Raw genomic sequence first — 7,257 nt, 5'->3', positions numbered from 1 at the left:
CTGACAGCGGTTTGAAACGCAGCAAGCTTTCGCGACCAATATTATCCACAACAGAGGTGTTTTTTTGGGGGGTTAGATCGCGTAAATATTGACGCGATCTAACCCCACCCCCAAAAAAATCACGTAAGTATTTACGCGATCTAACCTAAAAAAAATCGCGATTATCGGCTGACACTACGACACAAGTAAACATTTATAGAAGTAGTGTCGAAATGCGATCTCGCCTCCAGGCAAGTGGTGGATCATCCTAGCTACACAAGTAGCTACACGTGTAGTAGTAGTAGCAGCTACACGTGTAGTAGTAGTAGCAGCTACACGTGTAGTAGTAGTAGTAGCAGCTACACGTGTAGTAGTAGTAGTAGCAGCTACACGTGTAGTAGTAGCAGCTACACGTGTAGTAGTAGCAGCTACACGTGTAGTAGTAGCAGCTACACGTGTAGTAGTAGCAGCTACACGTGTAGTAGCAGCAGCTACACGTGTAGTAGCAGCAGCTACACGTGTAGTAGCAGCAGCTACACGTGTAGTTGCAGCTACACGTGTAGTAGTAGCAGCTACACGTGTAGTTGCAGCTACACGTGTAGTTGCAGCTACACGTGTAGTTGGCAGCTACACGTGTAGTTGCAGCTACACGTGTAGTTGCAGCTACACGTTGTAGTTGCAGCTACACGTGTAGTTGTTAGTAGCAGCTACACGTGTAGTTGTAGTAGTAGCTACACGTGTAGTTGCAGCTACACGTGTAGTTGCAACTACACGTGTAGTTGCAGCTACACGTGTAGTTGCAGCTACACGTGTAGTTGCAGCTACACGTGTAGTAGTAGTTGCACGTGTAGTAGTAGTTGCAGCTACACGTGTAGTTGTAGTAGCAGCTACACGTGTAGTAGTAGTAGTAGCTACACGTGTAGTAGTAGTAGCTACACGTGTAGTAGTAGTAGTAGCTACACGTGTAGTAGTAGTTACACGTGTAGTAGTAGTAGCTACACGTGTAGTTGTAGTAGTAGCTACACGTGTAGTAGTAGTAGTAGCTACACGTGTAGTAGTAGTAGTAGCAGCTACACGTGTAGTAGTAGTAGCTACACGTGTAGTAGTAGTAGTAGCTACACGTGTAGTAGTAGTAGTAGCTACACGTGTAGTAGTAGTAGCTGCTACACGTGTAGTAGTAGTAGTAGCTGCTACACGTGTAGTAGTAGTAGTAGCTGCTACACGTGTAGTAGTAGTAGTAGCTACACGTGTAGTAGTAGTAGTAGCTACACGTGTAGTAGTAGTAGCTACACGTGTAGTAGTAGTAGTAGCTACACGTGTAGTAGTAGTAGCTGCTACACGTGTAGTAGTAGTAGCTGCTACACGTGTAGTAGTAGTAGTAGCTACACGTGTAGTAGTAGTAGCTACACGTGTAGTAGTAGTAGCTGCTACACGTGTAGTAGTAGTAGCTGCTACACGTGTAGTAGTAGTAGTAGCTGCTACACGTGTAGTAGTAGTAGTAGCTGCTACACGTGTAGTAGTAGTAGCTGCTACACGTGTAGTAGTAGTAGTAGCTACACGTGTAGTAGTAGTAGCTGCTACACGTGTAGTAGTAGTAGTAGCTACACGTGTAGTAGTAGTAGCTGCTACACGTGTAGTAGTAGTAGCTGGCTACACGTGTAGTAGTAGTAGTAGCTGCTACACGTGTAGTAGTAGTAGTAGCTGCTACACGTGTAGTAGTAGTAGTAGCTGCTACACGTGTAGTAGTAGTAGCTACACGTGTAGTAGTAGTAGCTGCTACACGTGTAGTAGTAGTAGCTGCTACACGTGTAGTAGTAGTAGTAGCTGCTACACGTGTAGTAGTAGTAGTAGCTGCTACACGTGTAGTAGTAGTAGTAGCTGCTACACGTGTAGTAGTAGTAGTAGCTACACGTGTAGTAGTAGTAGTAGCTACACGTGTAGTAGTAGTAGCTGCTACACGTGTAGTAGTAGCTGCTACACGTGTAGTAGTAGTAGTAGCTGCTACACGTGTAGTAGTAGTAGTAGCTGCTACACGTGTAGTAGTAGTAGTAGCTGCTACACGTGTAGTGAGTAGTAGTAGGCTACACGTGTAGTAGTAGTAGCTGCTACACGTGTAGTAGTAGTAGCTGCTACACGTGTAGTAGTAGTAGCTGCTACACGTGTAGTAGTAGTAGTAGTAGCTACACGTGTAGTAGTAGTAGCTACACGTGTAGTAGTAGTAGTCGCTACACGTGTAGTAGTAGTAGTGGCTACACGTGTAGTTGTAGTAGTAGCTACACGTGGAGTAGCTGCTACACGTGTAGTGGCTACACATGTAGTAGCTACGGGCCCCGCACTTTCAAGGGCCCCCGCGCTAAACGCTTTCAAGCCATCATTCCGGTTCAGTGATTCTGCACTTGCACTATTACTATAGTACTATACCGCATTCAACTTTTCTGAACGACCGGGTGTTTAAGGTTAGCGACTTGTTGTATTATCTGCCACGGCTGGAAGGGTTGACGGGTGGCCACGGTTTGAGGCTGGCGACCGAGTGTCTGGCAGCCAAGGGGAGAGAACGGAGGAGGAGGGAGGAGGTGCACGGCCAAAGCGGAGATGGAGCGACGAGATCGGCTGTTGAGCACGAAACGAACGATTGTGGCATCATCTTCTTTGTTCTTTCGGTAAAGTCACGTAGAAGGGAAATAATAAAATAGCAAAAATAAAACATCATAAAATAATTCTCACGACGTTTCGGCCACAACGCAAGCAGCCGTCCTCAGGTGAAGAACAGGTCTGTCGGGAAGACAGCGTCTGAATGAAACACCAACAGGCTTGGAGTGTATATTTAAGCTGGGTTGGAGGGGGAAGAGCGCCTTGACAAAATAATTTGCATATCAAGAGGAATTTAGCATATTTATGGAAATGCAGATATGGGATTAGTCGCTACTTGTGAAATGCGTAGGAGGTGGGCGGGGGGTTTCAAAGTCATATTATGCCCGTGCATTATGCAGGATCAGCAGCAGTGGCATCGTACGTTCGCGAGGGTTTGGCTACGGCTTGCCGAAGCGTTCGTTCACCGGCGCGTGGACGATGTGGACGACGTGGACGACGAGGAGGAGGACGAGGAGGACGACGTAGAGGAAAATACGCGACGGCAGTCGGGGAATTTGTGTTTTTAAAGGAGGCGGCAGAGAAGGAAACGCTGGGCTAGAGGCAGCGAAAGGGCAGCTGCTCCGGGCAGCAGATGCGGCAGAGGAGAAGGGCAGATCACGCGGAAACCTGTGAACATTGAGAGGGCAGGTGATGTGTCAGGTGATGTGTCACGTGATGTATCAGGTGATGCGTCAGGTGATGCGTCACGTGATGCGTCAGGTGATGCGTCACGTGATGTGTCAGGTGATGTGTCAGGTGATGTGTCAGGTGATGTGTCACGTGATGTGTCAGGTGATGTGTCAGCAGACCCCACCAACTCTAACCCATCACACAAAACTAAAAGCAGTAAACAAAGCCGTTTGCTCAAACGCTGATCCCGTATCGCCAACTGTATGCCCGACCTATAAGCCCAAACATCCGACTCTAAACCCGAAGCATAACCATAATCCCCGTAACCGTAAACCTTGAGCTTAACACGAACCTCCAACCCTCAACTGTAATCCCTAATAACTCCATGGCGTTAAGCCCTAAACCATAACCTAGAAACCCAAACCATAAACTCCAAACCCATCTGTCAACCATAAACCCGAAACATAACCCTTCAATCAAAACCATGAACCTGAACCCCAACTGTAAACTCGAACCATAAACACTAACTATGAACACCATTGGAACCTCATTTGCCAGTAAAAAGATATGATAATTGGTTTTTTACCCTTCTATCTGGCAACAAAACTGACGTGCGCCTTTTGGCGTCATCTGGTCCAACCCATGTGAGACTAGGCTCTAAGGAAAGCTGTCTCGGGTGTGGACCAATCAACTTCAAGGACAGTGCACACATTATCAGAGTTATGTTTTTTGTTTGCATTATGACTGCAGGTATTGTGGTCAATGCAAACATGACTCCTTGTAAAAAAGGTGTCAGTTTTGTTGCCAGATAGAAGGGTAAAAAACCAATTATCACTAACTATAAACCCTAAACCCCTAATCAAACCATAAACCTGAACCCCAACTGTAAACTCTAACCATAAACCCTAAACCATAACCTGAACCCCAAACTCTAAACCCCTAATCAGAAACCCAACTCCGAACCAAAAACCCAAACCCCAAAATCCTGACTCCAAACCACTGCACTGTGCATCCACTACAGCGCTGTTATTGTTATCATCCAGTATCTAATCTTGATTTGAAGTTTTCGTGACTGCGGGAATCCATACTCTTTGGTTCTTTCGGTAAAGTCACGTAGGTAAAAGTAATATTTTAGAAAATCTTGTTTAATGGCAGAACTCCACGACTCCAGGAAGTGGCCCCGAAGTTTGCCATCACGTAAGGGGCCGTGGCCAATTACCAGAGGTGTGGACTCGAGTCATGTGACTTGGACTCGAGTCAGACTCGAGTCATGAATTTGATGACTTGCGACTCGACTTGGACTTGCATAACAATGACTTTGTCCCACCTCTGAGATGTGGACTCGAGTCATGTGACTTGGACTCGAGTCAGACTCGAGTCATGAATTTGATGACTTGCGACTCGACTTGGACTTGCATAACAATGACTTTGTCCCACCTCTGAGATGTGGACTCGAGTCATGTGACTTGGACTCGAGTCAGACTCGAGTCATGAATTTGATGACTTGCGACTCGACTTGGACTTGCATAACAATGACTTTGTCCCACCTCTGCCAATTACAGCCAACGTTAGTTGAGCGTGGACAATTAGACCCAAACCGAAACATAACATATAAAAAATAATTTCGATTTAAAGCTTTCCTAACTGCAGGGATTCATCTTCTTGGTTCTTTCGGTAAAGTCACGTAGAATGGAAATAATAAAATAATAAAAATAAAAACATAATAAAAATAACATTTCGATTTTAAGCTTTCGTGACTGCAGGGATTCATCTTCTTGGTTCTTTCGGTAAAGTCACGTAGAATGGAAATAATAAAATAATAAAAATAAAACTTAATAAAATAATTCTCACGACGTTTCGGCCACAACGCAAGCAGCCGTCCTCAGGTGAAGAACAGGTCTGTCGAGAAGACAGCGTCTGAATGACAGACCTGTTCTTCACCTGAGGACGGCTGCTTGCGTTGTGGCCGAAACGTCGTGAGAATTATGTAATTATGTTTTATTTTTATTATTATATTATTTCCATTCTACGTGACTTTACCGAAAGAACCAAGAAGAGAAAAAAGAATGTTTACAAATATATATTTTTATGATAGAATATAGTGTTGTCATCAGCAGAGGTGTGGACTCGAGTCATGTGACTTGGACTCGAGTCAGACTCGAGTCATGAATTTGATGACTTGCGACTCGACTTGGACTTGCATAACAATGACTTTGTCCCACCTCTGGTCATCAGTATGACATAAGTATACCAAGTTTGCAGTCGATACCAAATTGAAAACGACAACAGACAGAGTGAGTTAAAAGAAAGCGTGTAAAAAAAACATCTCGATCGCCACACAAGTAATCGACGATCGAAACGTCGTGATCTACCGAAAGAAGCCATAACCCTAATCCCCCGTGGTGCCCTTATAAAACTCAACGTTTAACCTACTCACGCCGGCTTGTGCCCGCCCTCACAGTCGGCCATATTTGCGGAATACACCACGCCGCCGTTGACCCTGCAGGCCATTGACCGAGCAACCCAACGTTCCTACCAGCTCCCTCCGCAGGAGGAATGTGTTTAAATGCTTCCAGGGCCAACAGAAAAATGTCTCAAACTTCATTTGGCGCTTTCGTGACAAATATCGTCTCACTATGAGACATCTCCTTTACCAGTGGCAAAATATAGTAGTAAGGTTTTTACCCTTTAAACTGGTACAAAACTGACGCCTTTATACAAGGCATCATGTTTGCAATAACCACAACACAAGCAGTCAAAATGCAAACAAAAAGAAACAACTCTGATGATGATAACAATATGCACGGTCCTTGATGTTGCTTGTCTCGGGTGTGGACCAATCAACTTCAAGGACAGTGCACATCATTATCATCATCATCAGAGTTGTTTCTTTTAGTTTGCATTTTGACTGCTTGTGTTGTGGTTATTGCAAACATGATGCCTTGTATAAAGGTGTCAGTTTTGTACCAGTTGAAAGGTTAAAAACCTACTAAAATATCGTCTCCCAACATACAACAAAAATGTGTCACATTATTTCTAGCATAACGCATCAGGCCTCCTGGAAGTGCAAACTTGCAGCGGCATTCATTAATTCATTAATATTCTTAGATTTTTTTTTCGGTAAAGTCACGTAGGTAAAAAAATTAAAATTAATAAAAGTAAAATTAAAATAAAATCACGACGTTTCGGAGGCAACACAAGCTTCCGTCTTCAGGTGGAACCGTCACAGCACGATTGCTGTATCAAGTGACTTGTGTTGCCTCCGAAACATCGTGATTTTTATTTTATTTTTATTTTACTTTTATTAACTTTTTTTACCTACGTGACTTTACCGAAAAAAACCTAAGAATATGAATCCTTGCAGTCACGAAAGCTTCAAATCTAGAATTAATTAATTCATCTCAGTCCGTGTATGTGTGTGTGTCTACCGGTCCTGGGCCTCCCCTAGGTCAACTCGGCCTCAAATGAGTACCTGGTGTTGTGGTGCGTAGTAAACATCGCCACTGGGGAGACAAATGTGGTCGTGTACCGTTCCGGCCTTCATAGGTGCTGCTCGCTAACAGCACTTGCCCCCGAGTCTGTTACAGGCTACACGGGGGATCTTTGTCTTTGGGGAAGCGAGCGCACACAACACAGTACGGAGTTGGACTGATGGCCTTAATCTAAGTTGTCTTGTGGTTGTTGTTGTTGTTTGACTTTCATGGCTTTATTTTGGTGATTTCGAAAAGTGTATTGGTTTGGCCATGTTTGTTTGTTGTAGTACAGAGACTGATGGCCTTAATCTAAGTTGTCTTGTGCTTGTTGTTGTTGTTGTTTGACTTGCATCCCACTGGGATTTGTGCACACAGCGTTGGTGTACGGTGCTTTTTCTGCAATATTTCGCTGTCTTTTCTTGGATTTTCTGTTTGCACTCAGTCACATATTCACTTTAAGATGTTTCTTTGTTCATGTTTTTGTTTTTTGTTTGTTGCGGTTGCACCCGATTCAAGAGCCGAATGGCTCACAGGGCTACACCAA

This window comes from Lampetra fluviatilis, chromosome 61 (genome assembly GCF_964198595.1).
Source record: "Lampetra fluviatilis chromosome 61, kcLamFluv1.1, whole genome shotgun sequence".
Lineage (NCBI taxonomy): Eukaryota > Metazoa > Chordata > Hyperoartia > Petromyzontiformes > Petromyzontidae > Lampetra > Lampetra fluviatilis.
Note: the sequence above shows the minus strand (reverse complement) of the source record.